Genomic DNA, 20086 nt, shown 5'->3' on the forward strand with positions numbered 1-20086 from the left:
CAAAGCCCTAAATCCATCTTTACTTTAATGAATGATCTGAAGTTCATAAAGTTTCACACATGTTCTGAAATTTGACTTGAGCTTTGGAAGATCATAGGGTTATTGGTTGGCTGCATGGGAAGTACTTAGCATAGGCCTGAAATAAAACCGTCAATATATTTCTGCTGCTACTTCTATTACTACAACTATAAAATAATAATTGCTATTATTATTATTTTATAGTAGTAGTAATAATGCTTTATCCCGGTGACCTAGTAAATTTCAAGATTCCTCAGCTGTCCATTATTATCCAGACTATAATTTGTGTGTCTCTACATGTACCCTAATTAGTTCTCTCCCTGCCCCACTGACAAGAATAAAAATGAAATCAGCCTTCCACTGTGCTCTCTGGACCTTCTGATTGTGGTCATCAAAATCCCTTTTAATCTCCAGAGACTTCTGGAATGTTTGTTTCCCATGGCTTTTTCTACATGAAACCTGGCTGGCCCCCAAGACTCTGCTTACCTTGTACCTTCTCAAGTAGATACAACTTTATTTCCTTGAACCACTTGTCCCTCAGGCCAGAAGACAAGGAACTAATTCCTTGTACCTCATTGCTGCTTCCAGGACATGTACCCTGGCAAAGGCTCCTGCTTCTGCGAAGTACATGTGTCCTGCTGAACTTCCCTTCCTCATCCTTACGCTGTTGCCTGCCTTTACCCATGATCTTTTCACTTCATGCACTGAAGACTTTAGCTCCTAGCTTAGACTTTTTTTCTCATCCCCCTTCTTGTCATTGAGTGTGGTGACTCTGACACCTAATAAACTCTCAGCTCCTTGACCACCTCGCTTATAAAAGAAGTGTTCTTTATTGCATAGAGACATTGACATCACCACAGCCGGCGCCACCTCCATCATCTCTCTGCCAACCATCCTCTAACCTTGCGGCTCATTGCTACTTACAGTTTTGCAATTCTTTGACCACTTCTCACTATGTTACTGGAGCTTTTAGCAGCCAGCAAGCCTGGTTCTTCTATTCTCTCTTAGGAAGTCACCTCTGTAGGGAGGTGTTCCCTGTCTACCGTCTCTAAATTATGCTCCCCTTTCAGGTTCTCTCCCATATAAGGTTCCTGAATAAGAATGCTGCATATTTTCCTCATTGCACTTATTGCGATGGGAAATGATTTCATTTATTTACTTCTATGCTCTCTGCCCCTATTCCCACCTCTTTTGCACTAGAATATGACTGCAGGGGACTTACCTTTTTTTTGTTCTCTGTTGGATCTTTGGTACCTAGCATGTTGCCTGACACATGGAAAATGATCAATAAATAATTGTTGAATGACCAAATGTGACTTTTTAAAACCAGAGGTGGATTCTTTATTTCACTAGTTTCAAGATACGGTACAAAAAAATTCTGTACATTTCTCTATTATCAGGATTTATTTACACAATTATATTACACTCCCACCAGCCTTTATACCATATTTAATTAAATAATAAATAAATTTACAACAAAGCCTACCACGGTGATCTTGCCAATGCCAGCTTATGGTCTTTTAAAACTCCTCCTAGACATTGATAGTGGTTATATCTTAATTGTATCATGATTACGATTTCTTCTTTTTTTTAAATCAGAGAGACTAGTGTCAGCTTGTCATTCTACATAGGAAAAACAGTGCATGTATGATGACTCCTTGCACTTAACCAAGACATCCTCCTTGTGTACACAAAATCAGAGTTGTACATGCACAAATAGTCACTTTAAAATACAAATAATTTTTACTTGGGGTATTTTAGATTTTCTTGAAATACTAGGTGGAAGGAGAAATTCAGTTTCTTTTCAATGACTACTCCACATTTAAAAAATCAGGGAGTGCCTTGGACAATACGGTATTCAGAAATTTAAATTTTCACTTATATTGGAGAGCAATGACTGAGGAAAAAGATTTTCACAAAAAATAGAAGTTTCTTTTGCTTTATTTCTTGCAGTAAATGTGGTTTTACCTTAGTGATGGGCTTCCAAATAATTGTTTGGAAGGAAATAAAGTTGTATCTACTTGAGAAGGTACAAGGTAAGCAGAGTCTTAGGGGCCAGCCAGGTTTCATATAGAAAAAGCCATGGGAAATTCCAAACAATTGTTTTATAACCTTGTTAACAAAAAGTGTTAATTGAAAAGTCAAGGTAAGTTAGATAAATACTTTACCAGCTTTTGTCAAGGTGTTGAAAATCTGTACTCAAACAAATCTTTGGCAGAAGAGAACACAAATAAAATAGGTACCTGTAGAGCTGTTCATGCTAAGGTAGGCGTGGAGGGCTTGCAGCCTCACCTGCCTGCCGAATCAGATTGGTTGAAAGTCACTCCCTGCTTCCTGGGACCATTGGGAGGCTTTGCCAGCAGTCTGCTTCTCAGCCTCACTGAATCTTTGGGGGTGGGACCCTGGTCTCTAACTTAAACCAGCTCCCCAGGCACTCTGCAGGCAGTAATGGCATTTGAGGAACCACTCAACTAGAGTATTGCAAATTAAAGTTAAAAAAAAAAAAAGTTCATCTCAGATCATCCAGGAGAGAAAGACATCACATCTGGTGGGTGTGAATAGTGTAGTGAGTAGACACAAATAGTCTGCTGCGGGCGGGGATGTCACAGCAACCCTCACACAGACCACATGGAAGTCCATGTTCCCCAAGTTACTTTCTAATGACTAGTTTGGCTAGAGAGTTAACTGCATGAGGGATAGGTTCATTGTTCATTGAAATTTCAGTCTCCTGTTAGTTTACTAGTTTTCTCAGCTCTGACTAAATCAAGGGGTGGACAAAGGGTTAATTGTAAGTAACGACATCTCAGGGGGCTTTTTGTTGGATGGTCACTTGACCTTCTCTTAGCACCCCTTATCTCACCATCACTCACCTTATAAAAACCATTATTAGGGTGTGGTGGCCTCCTTCCCTACCCCCATCGCCAATCCATTTCCCTCAATTTACAGAAAAGGCTTTCCAGGCCTGAGGGGTTTGCATTACTAAAATCGAGATTAATGGTCTTTTATCTTTTTTTAATCAATATTTTTATTAAATTTTTAAATTTTAATTCCAATACAGTTAACATAGTGTTACATGAGTTTCAGTGTATAGTATAGTGATTTCAGAATTCTATAAATTACTCAGTGCTTATCATGTTAAGTGTAGTCTTAACCCCCATCACATATTTCATCCATCCCCCACCCACCTCTGGTAACCATTAGTGTGTTCTCTGGAGTTAAGAATCCATTGTTTGGTTTGTCTCTTTTTTCCCCTTTGTTCATTTGTTCTGTTTCTTAAATTCCACATATGAGTGAAATCATAGGGTATTTGTCTTTTTCTGACTTATTTCACTTAGCATTATACTCTACATCTATACATGTAGTTACAAATGGCAAGATTTCATTATTTTTTATGGCTAAATAATATTCTCTGTGTGTGTATAAAGCCTCATCTTTATCTATTCATCTGTCGATGGATGCTTGGGCACTTCCATAATTTGGCTATGAGATGATGTTATTTTAAATTTGAGGCTTATACTAATGAATTTCCACCACCATCATCATAATGCTGATAATAACAACAGTAATAAAAAGAGTAGACTCTTACATCGCCATTTTCCCTCAGGACAACTTGTTCTGCTTGTCCCCAAAACAAATGTCTATAAAGCCAAACGTATCCTGTTCCTTCTCAAAGTGGCTCCTCCTGCGCTTTTTTCTATTTCTGAAATGGCTCTATTACATTCTGGCCACCCACTCACAAAATCTAAGAGATGCTTTAACAATCAGAAAGTAAATTGGTTAATTTACATCTCATAATGTCTTTTAAAATTTTTTTAAATTTATTATCTCTTAATTGGATGTTCTTTAGTACCCTACTAATTGGGCTCCCTGAAAATTATTGCCAAATAAGTCTTCCTAAAACATTTTACTTTTCATCCCTTAAAATCTGGAACTGGCTCAACTATATATAAACCCAAGTTCGGATCTCTTAGCTGGCATCGGTAGCCTGTCACCACTGGGCTTGTTACTTAGTGCTCCGCTCCTGTCTTGACACATACTGTCTTCTGCTTGCTTCCATCGGGCTCTCACCACTCTCCACTCATGTTCTCCCCCTTGCTTGGGACTTTCCAAATCTCCTAGACTGATAGAAAATCCTGTTCTTCCCTCGAACACTACCCATGACTCCAGCAAGGGATTCTGCTCTTTTCAAAACAACGTTAGCATTTAGCCTGTACCACCTGAAAAAAGAGACTTTATTCCAGCTCACATTGTGATTTGGTTTTCTCATTGGGGAAACTCTTTTAATTACAGCTAAATTGTACACGAAGGCAGAAAGCTATAGTTTTCCATAAATACCTTTGAAGAATGGATATGTTTGCCAATTTAGTTAAAAGATAGATTACTACAGATGAAAAAATGAGTATTAAAAGAAATCCAATGGGAAAAAAACACTGTGGACTATTCATGAACTCTGTAGTAAACTTGGAAGACTTGTTGCCACACAATAGACACAGAGCCAGATGCCAAGGATGGTGGGCTGGATAAGACAAATATGATCCTTGCCCATAGGGAGCTGATATTCTTATAGCAAAAATTACACAACTGACTAATCTATTACCACGGTGGCAAAGGCTCAGCAGCATGCTAGTAGAGCCTGGGACAGCAGGGTATAAGGACAAGTCTGACCTGACTTGAGTGTTAAGTCTTTTGTTGAGCACCTTTTATTTTACCCTGGTTAGTTGTTATGGTTAGTTGCTCTGGTGACTACCTCTCCCATTTATTTTAAATATTAAAGGACAGTGCACAGTGTTATAAATCTATGGAACCTCCACTAGCATCTAGAATAGTCTCTTGAGTAAACATATGTTTTGAATTTAATTGAGGTAAAGAGCAACATAATTCCTGTACTTCCCTTTATTCAGGCAGTTAACTTACATTGGTTTTATGCAGTTGATAAGTATTATACTTCTGTAGGACTTTATCAGCTATTATGCTATTAGGTATCTCAAGGACTTTGATCATTCATTCATCACACATATATTGAACTACTATTATATGCTGTGTTTGGCATTGTATAAACAAAGACAAAATAGATAAATTTTACAGTCCCTTGTAGAAGCCAAAGTTTAATTGGATTGATAAAAGTAAGCAGTTTATGAAAAAAATGTGATAATTGCCATAATGAAAGGATACACAGGGTATTGGGGAACAGAGACCAGAGTATTTAGTTTTTCTGAAGACAGTTTTTGAGGTAAATCACACGGAGAAATGCCACCTGGGATGAATCTGGGAGGATACTGGGAGTTGGTAGGTCAACAAGCCAGGGCGGGGCTGGGGGGGCGGGCGGGTAAAGACTATATAAGCTGGCAATGAGCAGACACTTGAGGGATCAGATGCAGTTAAAGGGAGAGGCTAGTAGGTTTGAGATTGACTCCTCATGCCCATATAAAAAGTCTAGACTTTACATTGTAAATGACAGGGATTTTCCATAAGGCAGGGACTGAGAATGAACATTATAGGAGCGACAGGGAGGTACAGCTGTCGGCAAGTGGAATTCTTAGGAGAGGAACCCAGACTATGAAGTAAGAATGCAGAAAAAGGGAATTATTTGAGGTAAATTTAGGAAATTGATCAGACTGGAGGAGTAGAAGAGTGGAGGCAAAAAACAAACAAACAAACAAACAAACAAACAAAAAAAACAAAAAAAGAAAAACAAAAACAAAAACAAAAAACAAAAACAAAAAACAACCATAAGGGATGCCGCCCCATTTCCCACAGAGGGGAAATAGGAGTAGTAGATATCATGGCAAGCTATGGGGTGGGTGTGGGTATTCATCATCTTCAGTTTCAGACCTTTGGAGTTTGAGGTGCCCTTGAGAGAGAGGGGTGTCGGTATTAGGACTCCAAAGCTAGGTGTACAGATTTGGAAGCTATTGGCTGGTGGGGGGCAGGGGTGCGAGCTGAACGTATAGGCCTTGATGGTGTTACTTAAAGCTGCCATGATGATCACAGCATCTGCTGGGTTTGAGCGCCTGCCACATACCAGACCTGTAGCACACCGTCATATATTGCTAGGATAATCTTCCACTTCCATTTTACAGATAAGAAATGGAGCCTCAGAAACATTAAGTGTATAAGGCACAGAGCTTCAGAAAAAGGGATATTTCATGAGCCCAATTTTTTCCCTGAGTTCAGAGTGTCTACAGAGCCTGTGTCTGTTGTGGGGGGAACTCTGTGGGCCATTAACAGATAAATCTGATGATGAAAATATTGGGGATTAGATGTGCCCCTTCCTATCATTGAGTTTTGACATTTTTCTAGTTTAAATATATAATATTACTTTTAGTAATATATCTTTTGCAATTTGTCCTCAATCTAAGTATGAGTGCAGTTAGACTTCTTCATACCATCATGAAGACCTAGTTAATTCTAGTGGTTAATAAGGGTGATGAGGGCAGGGCGTGGGATGCTTGAAAGCCGATCCTTTTTGAGGATGCAAACCAGTGTGTCTCTGCTTGGTCCCTCTGTGCCACTGCTGTTCCTCTCAAATCTTAAGCCAAAGGCTCCAGAAGCTGATTGCGTAGTTATAGGAGGGGTAAAGACCGACTGCATTTCCACCAAGTCACTGGGACAGCACTGGGGGAGGAGTGTGAACATACAGTCCTAATATCCAACCCATCAGCCCCGTCTCCTCTATTCTCATACCTTCTTCTTCCATCTTCAGTTGCTCATTGAACAAATGTGTCCTGAACGCTTACTATGTGCCAGGCACTGGGCTGCATTTTGGAGGTATTGCCAACAAGTCATAGTTGGTCTGTGCTCTTATGGGGCAGCCTCAGGAGCAGGGGAGGGGAGGGAGATACAGGAAAGAAAACCAAGAACTACCGCACTTGCACTTATGGCAGGTGACAAGACAGGAAGAAGGTGTACAAGAAAGGAGCGTTTAATCCCAGCTTGGACGGCAGGGAAGGTTCCCTGGAGAAAGTGTGCGCTGTGCAAAATCATTTCCTTCTCCTGGTCCGTGACTTACTTCCTCTATCTAGAATATTCTTCTTCATTTTGTTTGCCTAGTTAAAGGGCCAGGGGAATGGAGCAAGCCAATTTAACCACTGCATCAACCCCCAAAACAAGATATGGATTATGTTCATTTTACAGATGAAAGACTGGAAGCTCAGCGAGTTTAGAGAACTGGCCCAAGTTAACACAGGGATTGCTAATGCTGTGCTTCTAACCTCAGTCTTACTCATTTGTGGCTTTTTTTCAGCGGTGAACATCTAGCAATCTACTCCCTGTTCAATGCCCATTTAATGCATTGATGTAAGTAAAGCATAAAACATATGTCTGTCATAAGAGAGTATGGTAGTGGAGAACTGCGATTTTTCAGTCATGGGGACCTGGTTTTGTGACCCTTTCTTTCATTTTCTACCAGAGTAACCTTGGCTAACCTATTTTAGTTCTAAGCTCCAGCCTTCCTGTCTCTAAAATGGGGATAATAATAGCATCTACCTTGCAGCAGAGTTGAATTATAGGAAGTGTGTGGAGAGTGAGCAACACAAAGTATGTTCTCTAGAAGTATTAGGTATTTTAGTTGATTTATTCCTTAAATATTTATGAGCATTCTTGTCTATGTGACAAGCATTTTCTAGGTGAAGATTGCTTTCTTTCTGCTTTTTAAATCTTCTCCTCTTCTCACTCAAAACACAACAATGCTGAGTCTAGGATGATTGCTCAAGGGGGATAAAGCTGAGAGGAAGAAAGAAGGCAGATGACAACTGAGAGATGGAAATGGGAAAAGAAAAAAAAATCAATGGGAGTGGTGGTAAAGACAACGAAAGAAGGCAGAAGAAAAGGAAGCACACTTACAGTCACAGGAAGGAATAATAATACTTTGAGCTAGGGAGTAAAGAGAGAAACTACTGATTTTTGGTTCTCTCTCAGCGGCCACCTCCAAATCATTTAAGCTGCTTGAACACAAAACAACAGTTTCAGTAGTGAGGCTATTCAGGTTGATCCAACAAGCTACTTCTAGAGTCACCTCAGTTGCAAGAACTGACACTATAATTTCCTTTGCCAGTTCTTTCAATTTTGGATGTAATCCCTCTCTTTCTTTTTTTTTTCCTTAAAGCCAAAGAAATGTAGAATGCAAGCACTGAGGATGTAGCACAATGTCAACATGAAGGGGGAGGTTTCCACTGACAATAGTGGTGTTCTCTGGTTGGGCAAAACCGTCAGGGGCCTAAAAGAAACATGACCTCAATGGATGGAAGCAGATAAGACTTCTGGCCACTGTGCTGAGAGGAGTCCATTGTGCTTTTATAGATTTATCATTTTATCTTTCTTCTAAGTTTTCTTGAGAAAATGAGGCTATTGTTTTCAAATTTATGGATCAATAAAAATACGTGTGTAATAATTTGTCCACGGTCACCCTGTGGTGACTCCTAGTCAGGAACACAGTCCAGTTCTCTATGTCCATCCTAGAAGAATGAGCAGAACACTTTGCTTTTTAAAGAAACTTGAAGCTTTAATGAGGAGCTGCAACATGGTAATGTGAAATCCATTCAGAATGTTTGATCCTCACAATGTTATTGCTGAGGTTGGCCTGCATGTGTTCAGGCTTAGGGTGAGAGTGACAAATACAGTCAACGATATTTACAGTACAAGAAGCAGAGTAAGTGGATGTTGCACTGCAAAGACTTTGATATTTCACCAGAAATGTAGATTTCTTTTTTTTTCTTTTTAGAAATGTAGATTTCTAATAAATGTGGAATGGGGCTCTTTAATATCTCCAAGTGGATGTTCAGTTTTCTAAAATTAGTAATTGTCACCCAGCTTCTCATCCCCTTATGTTGAAGATGAACAACAATAAGAGTGTGTATATCTGAGAAGGTTCTGGGAGGGACATGGAGGAGGCAACCTTGATCCTGACACCTTCTAGACAAACAGTTGCTGGACAGCTCTTGTTCTTGTTTTCAGGAGTATAATGGGGAAGATGGGGCCTGCTGCCCTGGGTTGGAAGGTCTATTGGTAATGTTTCCTTGTTTCTTCCTTGTTTGTTTCCTTCCTTCCTTCCTTCCTTCCTTTCTTTTGCTTCCTTTCTTCCTCTCTTTTGCTTCCTTCCCTCTTTCCTTCTTTTTCTTCCTCTACTCTTGTTTTCTTTCTTTCTTTCTTTCTTTCTTTCTTTCTTTCTTTCTTTCTTTCTTCTTTCTTTCTTTTTTTCTCTCTCTTCTTTCTTTCTTTCTTTCTTTCTTTCTTTCTTTCTTTCTTTCTTTCTTTCTTCTTTCTTTCCTTCTTTCTCTTTCTGTGGTATCATAGATATGGATTAGTAAGCAAGGGGAATGAGTCCATGAGGTGATACTGGAATTGGGGACCCACTCAGGGTGGACCGGGGGCCAGGGAGGGTCAGAGACCTGGACTGACAGTGGAGGAGGGGGCTGGAATGCTTCCATGGGATGGAAAGGTAAGTGCAAGAGAGAAGAAAGTCGTTGTGAGGCCGGGAACATGGCTGGGTGGATCCACAAAGTATAAAGAACATTTAATTTTAAGTCAGATCAAGCAGGCTCTCCACCAATTAGTTGGTTGGCTTCAGGGCAGTGTCTTTATTTGTGTTTCCCTAGAAGCAGACCTTGGGTCAAAGATGTGAGTGCAAGTTGCTAATTTGGGGTGATTCTAGCTGATACTTGTAGGAGAATAGGGCAGTAAGGTAGGGAAGAGAAGGCAGAGAGAATAGAGTGAATTTTAAAGAAAGTTAGCACAGTAGGAACTGGATCTCAGTTCCACTGGGGAACTTTCAGAGTTCCAGAGTTATCTCACCAAATCCCATCAGCCATGGTTGAGGCTCCTACAGGGAAGAGGTCTGGTAATTCTAGCCTGCTGTACAGGAGGCCAGGGTAAACTCCTTCAGGCAGTTAGTTACAGGTGTTGGCAGGCAGCTGGAAGTCTGGCCAAAATGCAAGGAAATATTAAGAGACGAGAGGATATTACAAAGGCACAGCCAGTGTTGTTACAGGAAGTCAATTAACATTCTGGTTCTGTTTCCCCATTTTTAAAGTGAGAATCCTAATATTTGTTCTTGGACATGTTGAAATGGAAACGATGGCATGGGCTGCCATCCAGGATCCCAAACACCTTGCTCCTTGGAAGTGCTACTTGCCCTTTGGAAATGTTCACAGTGTGAGTTTGTGTATATATGTATAAAATAAGGTTGAGAAAAGAACCCCTTATGACTGGATGGAATCTCATCCTTTTGAGCCCAACTAGACTATATAGATTTGTAAGAATTCTCTTGCCTGGAGCAGGCAGTCTTATGGCCTAGAACCAACTTTGAACGAAAAAGTCTCTTTGAATCCATTTACCTAAGTCCGTCCTAAAATCTCAGCCCTCTAATTCTGACACTCTGGTGGCAGGAAAAAAGGAGTCTTTTGAGAATACATTAGATAAATGCAGTTTCAAAGTACCTAGTACAGTGTCTGCCATATGGTAGGTTTTCTCCAAAATGTCAACGTATCCTGTCTCTGTGCCTTCCTTCTCTCATTTTTCCTTGACATTGGGCATCTCATCCAGAAGGCCTACCTTTCCAGCTTCATACTGAAATGACCAGACAACCAGGTCCTATTCCTGTAAGAAGTAATAAGGTTGGACACCAATTAGGGATAAGCGCTTGCTTTAAGGGCAGCTTATCGGAGGCCAGCTGGCAACTAGTTGAGAAAGTTTGGAGCAATAGCCTCTGCACAGAAGTGTGGACAGTCACTAACTAAATCCATTAATTCATCTCCCATCTGTTTGTAGGCTGGAAAACATGGAAAGATTTGGCTCATTATTGGCAAAAAGAAAAAAAAATAGCATCAACCTTAAAGAGAAGCAAAGTCCAAGAGAATAGCTGCATCAAGGCAATGGTGGAGGTGAGGGCATTGGCATGAGCTTCAGTCCCAGGAAGCAGCATCTACTCAAGAGCCCATTTCTTTCCAATCCATTGCCTACCAGTCCAAAGCCACTTGAGTTCTGGAGCAGCAATGCTGTGAGAGCAACAGTGACGCTGGCAGGAACACATTCCATTTGTCTTATTTGGTTAAGCATCTGCCAGCCCCAGATCAGATTTGCCTGTGTCAGCACCTTTGAGTGACACGCAAGCCCCTCTGGCTTGCTTCCCTGCATATTTGACAACTCAGCTTTACTCAAGGCTGCCTCCCCGAAGCCTGGCCCTGTCCTCTCAGGCCACAGCAGGCATCTCAGGCGTCAATGCTACTGTGGGTTATCTGGGCCCTGTCTTGGGAAGCAAGAGGTGCCTTAGGTACCAGATCATGCCAAGGCGATCCTGAGGCCATGTTGGAAGGGGGTTTCTTTTTGGGATTTCAGTCTGAGGAGGAATACAAAGGGATAATGTAAGATATAAACTCACAACAAAGGAGAAGGACAGAGAGGCAAGGGGCAGTAGAATGAGTTACGAGATGGAGGGATCAGAATGAACAGATCTCTATCAAAAGAGAGTGGTAATCAAAGTGCATATTCATAGGTCTTCTGTCTTCATGCATTAAATTTTATCAGCTTTATCTTAAATATATTATCTTAATATAAATTTTTAAGCTTTTTGAGGTTTCCAAAAGGAATTGTTTCTCCTGAAGACGACTCTACTTGATTCGAGATGTCACTGAAATGTCTACTAGAAGCACCCACGGCCCTGGCCATGGATTCTCCTTTTGGTCCCCCTTTCTTCACAAGGCCAGGTATGAATGGCATTGGTCTTCATCCCTTAGTTTGAGGCTGGGAGTCTTCATTGTCCATACAACCTCACTCCCCAGAGCTGGTATAGAGTAAGCTCCTAGTAGACGCAGGAGGATCACAGAGAGGTACCTGCCATCTGCAGCCCAGCTTCAGTAAATGCAAATGAGACACTGGCAAAGGTGAGTGGTGGTGCTGGGAGTCGTCCAACTTGCTCTGTTGCTTCCTTTAGGCAGCAGAGTCCAAGTCCCAGGAATCAACATATACCTCGGGAAATGCTTCTTCCACCACCCATTACCTACTAGTCCAAAGCTACTTGAGCCCTGGGAACAGCAATGTCAAGTGGGAGAGCAGGGTTGGTGTAGATATCCAGCCACAATTCTCTCATCCCCAGTCACTGATGGATTGGATTTTCTGTCTAACTTATTTATAGAGACACTGATATCATCAAGCAAGCAAGGATAATTCTCTGAAAGACCTTCAGACATGGCATCATCGCCTCCCTGTCCTCACTACAACTCTGTAATCTGCTCCTTGGAAAGAACAAACACATCTTGGCATGCCTTGCTCAGAAATAATATCACAGCTTATTGATTCCACCGACTCCCTCACAAGAGAAAACTGTGCACAACATGGGGAAGGAGGTCTCAGGCTCCACACTGGGTCTTCTTGGGGTCTTCCATCACTGAAGGCCACTGGTAACTAGTCTATAGCCAGTATGGTAACTGGAAGTGGATAGATTTGAGCAGGATACAACTGTGAACACCAAAGACAAGACCTGCACTTCTAGACCAGTTCTCAGTCCAATGAGAAAACCCTCTTGCCTCACCTGTGACTCATGATCCATCCACTGAGATTCCTGGGGTCACAGCATCCTGAGCGAGGAGGGGCGTATTGATACTAAAGGGTAGGGAGGGTCAGTTTGCCTGTCCGACCCCTGCCAGGGCTCCAGTCCCCTTTAGTTAAAGGAAAGCTCCTGGACCAAGGCTGTAAGGAGAGGGTGAGTGGCAAGAGTAGGTTTTGGATGAATATACATGCTGCTTTACTTGTAATTGTCAGCTGCTATCAAACTAGTACTTTTCTACTAAATCAACCTCAGTCACTGGAATAGGCTCTCTAACGGAACAACCTGGTGGGAGCTGACTCAGCCTCCCATCTGTAAAACAGAGAATGATGCTTACCTAATGGAGTTGTGAAAAATAAATGAAATAAATACATAATGCGTGATATGCAGGATATATTCATAAAATGTGGCTTTTAACCACGACTTCCAGATTTCTGTTGAGAGCATCACCTTTCTGCAGTAACCCTGGGGGCCTTGCATTAATTTCAAAGTCTATCCACTTTCAACTATCAACATAGAACTCACACATTTTTTTCATACCTAGACTACTGTCGCTGTCTGGCAGCAGAATTAATTAAGCTAGGCATTTATTTGAGAAATATTTGTTGAGCATCTAATACGTGTACTGTTTAACGCCTTGGGGCGAACAACTCCGAGAAGGGTCCTGCTCTCGTGGTGCTTATGATCTCATGGGTGGAGGTAGATAACGAACAAATAAACAAAAGAATAAGCAAGAAAAATCTCAATGGTGGTTAAGTGTGAAACAAAGACTAAAGCAGAGTGATGTGATAGAGCGTGAGTAGTGGGGGTGGGAAATGGAGAGATTGTATGAAATAGCTAGGGAAGATCTATCTGGGGAGAAGCTACTGGAGCAGAGATCTGAATGACAAACATTACAGGCAAGGGCAGTGAGCACAAAGGGTCCTTGCGTGGGGATGAGCCTGGCCACGTGGAAGGACAGATGATAGGGCCCATGTGGTTGTCACATGAGCAATAAGGGCACAAGGACACAAAATGAAATCAAAGAGAAGGGTGGGACCATATTTTGTAGGAAAATCAGACAGTGAAGATCATAGGAAGGATGCTGGGTCTCATCAGAAGCATAAGATTAGCCCCTGGAGATTTCAGAAAGGGCAATAACATGATGTGACTGGTGTTTTATAAAGCTCACTCTCCTGGGCAAGTGGAGAATGGACTGGGGGCCTGGTAGGAGTGGAAATAGAGTAGCCTGGAGAGAGACTGGTGGCTGGTACCACTGGAGACAGAGCAAACCGGAAGATACAGATTACGGTTTTAAGAAAATTCCACACTAATTTTCCTGAGGTCATTTTTTAATTCCCAAAACTTCCCTGCCAGCACATAGAGTTCCCACTGGATCAAATTTAACTAACTTTGGTTTCAAGTCCTCTACGATCCTTCTCTGGCCACTTTTCACCAATTGTTGACTTCTCTGAATTCCCACAGTACCTCTGTGGGTGCAGTTAACAGCAAGTAAGCAATACCATAGTCTGTCATTCTGTGTGGCACTGAAGGCATGTTCGTCTTCTCTTCCAAGATAGACAATCCCTTCAGAAAGGGTCTGTGCTGGCACTTTCCTCCACATCTTGTCACACCGAGCTCAGCTCCAAGCAGAGGGCATGTACTGAAATTGCTTATTGATTGATTAAAAACATACATGAGTAGCATTCATCTCCTCCGTATTTCTTTTGTATGAGGAAGGGTGATTATCTGTCAATATTCATTGCACCATTGAGCCAATATGCAGTGCATTAATCATCTCTGAGATAACCAGATGAGGCTTTCTTGTAATCTTTCTATTTTGCTGAGATAATTTCACTTGCTTTGGAGTTTATGAGGCCATAAGTGGCTCCCATCTGTTGATGAACATATTTCTAAGAGTCATTTAGTATCAAGTATGGAATACTTGAGGGGAAGTTAAATTGTAACTTTTATATTAAGTGTCATCTTAGTAACAGAATCAAAATTGGAAGCATGTGTTCAATTTTGGTCTTTCATTTTCAAAGCTTTAGGTCAGGCAAAGAATTAATTTCATTTGTTTACAAAGTAGATTATGCCTAATAAAATCTATTTTGTTTATGGTCACATTTTAGTCAATCCATTGCCTTAGAAAATGAGAGAAATCTGATTGGCTAATCATTCAACATAGTAAATTACATTATTCCACATCCACAGAACATTGGCCTAATTTAATTATTCAGTAATAGCATGATGAAAATACTCCCCTTTAATACATTTTGAGCAAGGCGCATATCCGTGATGAAACAGTGAAGAATCATGTTTATTTCTTCCTTGTTTGATGCCTGACCACAGAATGTAACATAACACTTCTGTGGATAATAACTTTTTCCACATTAAAGATAATAAACACAAGGTAGCTTTCACTAGGATCCTTACTGGTACTCTGAATTTTCACTAGTTGTTTGTATATTTTACAAGAACAGAAATTGGTTCTCTGGTAAGTGCTACTTTACAAAGTAAAGTTGAAATGAAATTGGTTTCAATTTATGCATAACAAAATAAATAAGTGGGATCACTTTCTCTCCCTACTAAGAGGTAGAAAAACTCTTCAGGACACTTTCTTTTATTCCTGAGATTCTGAGAAAGACCAAGGAACATTTCCTCAACAAAGTGCAGTTAACATACAAAAGTTTACACAAAATAAAAAGGAAATCTCTTGATGGATATGCAGGGGATCTGCCCCAAGGGGTCTAAATCATGTATATAACATGGATATTGCAAAGTTGGTCCAGTATTAATGACCACTTCTTGTTATTTTTTTCTTTTTTGGGCTTTTAGAAATATGTATTGTGGTCAAATGATGGAAATTGTGAAATTCAAGCTGATAACAATAAAACAGTATTTAAAGTTTTAAAATACAAAGGAAATAGCTTTTTTAGAATCATTATATAGAGTATATCCGAATTGAGCAATGGAAAGTATATGTTACAAAAATATTTCTGATCCCTTGATCACTACTTCTTAAAACACAATTTTTTATGTCAACCAGACACTTTTACCCAAAATGATGACCCCTCAAGTGCCTCCTTCCCACAGTTTCAGCAGACATCAAGTTTTCATTTGATTCCTTACTCAGTTCCTTATCATGAGGAGAAAGAGTAATATGGGTAAAATAGTTTAAAGGTAGACAACAAAACAAGACCAAGCCAAACCCTGTGGCTTTGAGTATATATTAAAATCTGATGACAAATTGGCTCTGTGGCTCATTTTGATCAAAGCTTTAATCCTAGAAGTGAAACGGAGACGTTCCACTCGGAGGTGGTGTTTGAGTTAGGGAATGCTGCTCATTGTAATCCTGGCACCTAGAACTTGGCTGCTGATGCTTGTTGCTCTGTGCAGAGAGAATAATCCCAAATGAGGGTGCTAACCATTTTGCTCATGAAATCTGCTAAGCTGAAAAATTCCCATTACCCAAGTTATTCAACTTTAGCTCCAACTGCTAGCAAGGAGGGAGGGATATGATTAGAAAAAACTCAAAAGAGGGGAAGAAAAAGAAGAGAAACAGATTGATGAGAATATCATTTGTGGAATATGAATTTCACTGGCTTATTGGGTGATAACATCTTAGGTGGCATGATTCGCTTACACTGGAGAGCAAATTAGCTATTTTTGTTCTTTTTAAGAGATGCTACATTTTTGGCATAGAGTTATAATATCCCACGTTTTCTCACATGAGTGTATATACAATGGCACAGTTATAGCTAAGAAGGAAGAACTTATAAAAGAGTTTTCAGAAGAAGCTACTTTTCTGGAAAATAAAGGAACAAGAGAACATTTTATAGTTGGTGAGAATAAAGGTTTCTACTTCCATTCTTGTTTTATATTCATGGTGTTTCTGTCTGGGCTCTACTGAGGAAAATTGCCAGTGGGCAGCAGATTATCCCAATGTATACTTTTTTTCCCCTTAGTTTTTAATCTCTTTTCAGGTGACAAAATAGTTTTTCTCTTAGAACAGATTCATTTGATTTTTCACTTATTTAATTTAAAAAGTAATTTAATGCTTAACAGGAACCCCAGAGTAGTATATGCTCATCTTGATTGTTAGAATGCTTCAGGGAAAAAATAAACTTTACCACATTGTAAATATCTGTATTCTAGGATCTCATAAACAGTTGCTTCAGCAATAGTGTTAAAACTGGGGTGCTGATTAGGGTGGTCATGAGTGGAATCACTTAGTTAATAGAAAAACTTCCAGAGCAAGTAGCTGTAGAGACCAAAAGCAAAGAGAAAGGAATTCATAATGATATATACCTGGATTCTGATTCCAACTTTGCCCCTCACCAACTGTGTGCCTTTAAGTAAAGGTATTTAAAGCAATACACAATGATGGCTGGTGCTTATAGAGTTGTATTACTTCAATCTTGGTGTGTGATTTTGGGCAAGCTGCTTAACAAACCATGAATCTGTTGATTTGTACCTACCTCACAAGATTACTGCTGTGAGGTTTAAATGAGATAATTTTATGTAAATTTAGCCTAGTACCTACACACAGAGGGCTCGGTAAGCACCTAATAATAATGTTAGCTGTTATTGTCAATAATCTAGTGCTAAGCATTGCAGAACTTGAAAAATTACTAAATCTTTCAAGCTTGAGTTCCCACCTGTATAAAAAGGAGGTTAAAATATGTACCCTCATAGGGTTGTTGTGACAAGTAAATGAGAGGGAGCATTGAGTGGCTGGTATGATCACTGGTCGCAATTATTCAGAAGCATTTTAAGTACTTGACTGAGAACTATCTGCATATTTGATTGCTAATGGATCATGTAGTGTTGCTAATAAACAATTCTCTTAATCTCAATCATTATTTGCTTCTTAGTGTTGATGCTTTTAAAGTACCTGAGGGCCATTTTCTCATCCTCCCTCTGTCTTAATGGTATATTTCCATAGATCGCTGTCTGTTGGTTTCCTCAGACACTCTTACACAATATTTTAATTTCCTTTGCTTACAATTAAAGAAGTGAGCCCCAGCCTTTTGACATTTACACCTAAGTATTTTCTAGATAGGAAACCATCTGACCTTTAATAAAGATAATCTCTTATAAATCTTTCTTTGTTAACCACGATGCATGCTACTATCACTTTTGGATCCTTTCAGTCTTGCTTTCAAGGATTCTTTTAAAAAGACTCGTAAATTGGATAGCATTTCTAAATACAACATCCAGTTCTGGAAGGTAATCTGAAAGGAGAATTAGGGGGATGGGATCTTTACAAGTTCCATTAGGGCTAAACTTGCAGTGAGAAACTCTCTTTAGGTCAAAGTTGTTCCTTGAACGCATGGCCTTTTTGGTAAGAATAGTGCAAGGTGGTAATATAATCCCACTTTAAATTTAGAAGTTGTAAAGTTCATGCTACACTGAAAAGGTATCAGTGAATGGCACTGCCATCCTTACATTCAAGAAAAAAGTCAGGTGCTCATGTCTTGACCCAAGCAAGCCACTTAACATTCTACAGGCTGTGGACACAAAGATGAAATAGAGGTGTGGGTCTCTCTGCCCTTCAATTCTTCCAACTCTCTGACAGTGTGACCATTATTCATAGAGACCATGGGCACTCATAGTTTATCCTTTCTGTTTTTGCTGAGATTCCTTACTGGAGAGGGCAAAGGACAACACTTGGTTCCTGCCATGTAAGAATCGATAACCAAACAGTTTAGAGCCGTAGAGTATAGGGAGTAGACTGCCCACATTTAGCAGTCCCTTTGGCTACCAGGTTAATATTTGGTGACTGAAAAAAATGTACATTTGACCAGCAACTGGTCAGGTGATTATGGTGTGCAAGGTCTAACAATAGACATTGAAATGATCCAAACATGATTTTGTCTCTTTAGGATGAGACTAGCCAGTTACAAAATCATATACGGACAAATAATTGGAATGTAGAATAGAAAATGCAAGGATCTGTAGCAAAAGGGCTGAAAAAAATATGAGAGCATAGAAGAGAGATTAAATATTCTTAGATAAATTATGTTGAAGGAAAGCTTCATGGAAGAGGTGGTATTTAAGTTAGGTCCTGGAATATGAGTAAACTTTGCATGTGCAGGAAAAGAGGTTAGTGTGTTGGTGGAACAGTTTTATATAACATATAATAGTTTTACATAAAGGAGCAGAATGGGAAATAAATCTAGGGAGGTGGGGAGCATGCAATCCAAAGGATTATGGGGTCACAAGGCTAGCGTTTTATCCTATAGGCAATATACAAGTGGGTTCAATCTTGGCTTTTTGTGAGAATCACATATTGGGTTTTAAAGTTGCAGGTTTCTGAGCAGAATTGTTCCCAACATTTGTGGGGCCCAGAGCAAGAGTATGAATGGAGGCCCACATACTGTGTCTAAATATTTAGAAATTTCAAAGTAAGCAATATCCAATATATGGCCCCTCATTTCCACCTGGGGTCTACAGCATATCTGAGGGATTGCTCGGGGTCTGGAGGCTATAGGAGCCCCACTCTCCCTGGAGTCCATTAAAGACCTGAGTGGTTCGTGGACTTCCAGGAGGAAGACAGAGCAGAAGCTGTAGTCAGGCCAGAGACTGGATCTGTTGCCATGAAGGAGGTGGATGATTCAGGCTCTTCAGATTCTTTGGCAGGGGGTACAGGAGGGGCAGGGGAGGGAGGTGGGCGGTGGAGAGCATAGTTCACTTACCTCACACCTTGCTTTTCTGACCTCGGGATTGCCAGGCAGTTCTAAGTACCACCTGAAACTGTACCCCCCCAAAGCAGAGGGAAGGGAAGAAGTACACTGACCTGAGGAACACTGTCTGCCTCCACATCCGCCTACTTCAGAGGATGTAGGGTGGTTACCTGGAAGCTGTAGCAGTTCCTTCCATGGTTTCAAGGGGCGCAGGCTGATTTTTTTAATCTCTCAGCCCAATCCTATCCCACTTGATGAGAGGGCCCAATTCAGCTGATCTGTCCTGCTCCCATATTTTATGTGTGCTCCACTATCAAACTTTAAAGCATGAAACTCAAAAGAAAAAAATGTTTTTCCATTTCTGCATTGGTGATGTCAGGGACTATCTAAAACATATGACCCCTTTTGGCCTGGTCTAAGTGTTGTGCTAGGTCAGAACCCAACTACTGACCAAGCATTTCTTGGCTTGGGGTAGGAGTGCAGTCTCTGGGTTTGTGCTCACAAAGTTCCATGTGTGAGTATAAAGCACAGGTGGGGTCATAATCACTGCTAAACATGGGGAAGCTGTTTCTGTTTGATTTTTGTTTTGCAGCAGAGGAGGGATACAGATGGTTGGTATTTTAGAAAGCAAAGAGGAGCAGAATGGAAGATTGTGGATGGAAGCAGGAGAGCCTCACAGAGCAAACAAGATGAGGGCCCAGAGGAAGCAGGGCCCGTGGGCTGGGCATGGGAGGAGCTGGATGGAGGGGTGATAGGAGATTACATCAGAAGTGCTTAGTGGTCGGGGAGAGATGGTATTAAAGGATCAGAGGTCCCTAGCTTTTTATGGTTGAATTGTGCCCCCAAACAGGTATGTCCAAGT

At 40.6% G+C, this 20086-nt stretch overlaps 1 protein-coding gene and 2 long non-coding RNA genes across 11 annotated transcripts in view; 2 read left to right on the top strand and 1 right to left on the bottom strand.

Moving 5' to 3' along the window:
• The window catches only part of LOC121490411, a 270965-nt gene that overhangs the window by 174089 nt on the left and 76790 nt on the right, over positions 1 to 20086 (top strand). The window lies entirely within an intron of this gene.
• CHST9 (carbohydrate sulfotransferase 9) overlaps positions 1 to 20086 on the bottom strand; it is a 236415-nt gene that overhangs the window by 5053 nt on the left and 211276 nt on the right. The gene's annotated exons all lie outside the window — the stretch shown is intronic.
• Positions 10508 to 17953, top strand: LOC121490424. The gene is made up of 3 exons (XR_005987666.1): positions 10508 to 10895; positions 11578 to 11717; positions 12146 to 17953. It is a non-coding gene; the product is annotated as an uncharacterized LOC121490424 (long non-coding RNA).

The sequence above is a fragment of the Vulpes lagopus genome, chromosome 1 (genome assembly GCF_018345385.1).
Source record: "Vulpes lagopus strain Blue_001 chromosome 1, ASM1834538v1, whole genome shotgun sequence".
NCBI classification, from domain to species: Eukaryota; Metazoa; Chordata; class Mammalia; order Carnivora; family Canidae; genus Vulpes; species Vulpes lagopus.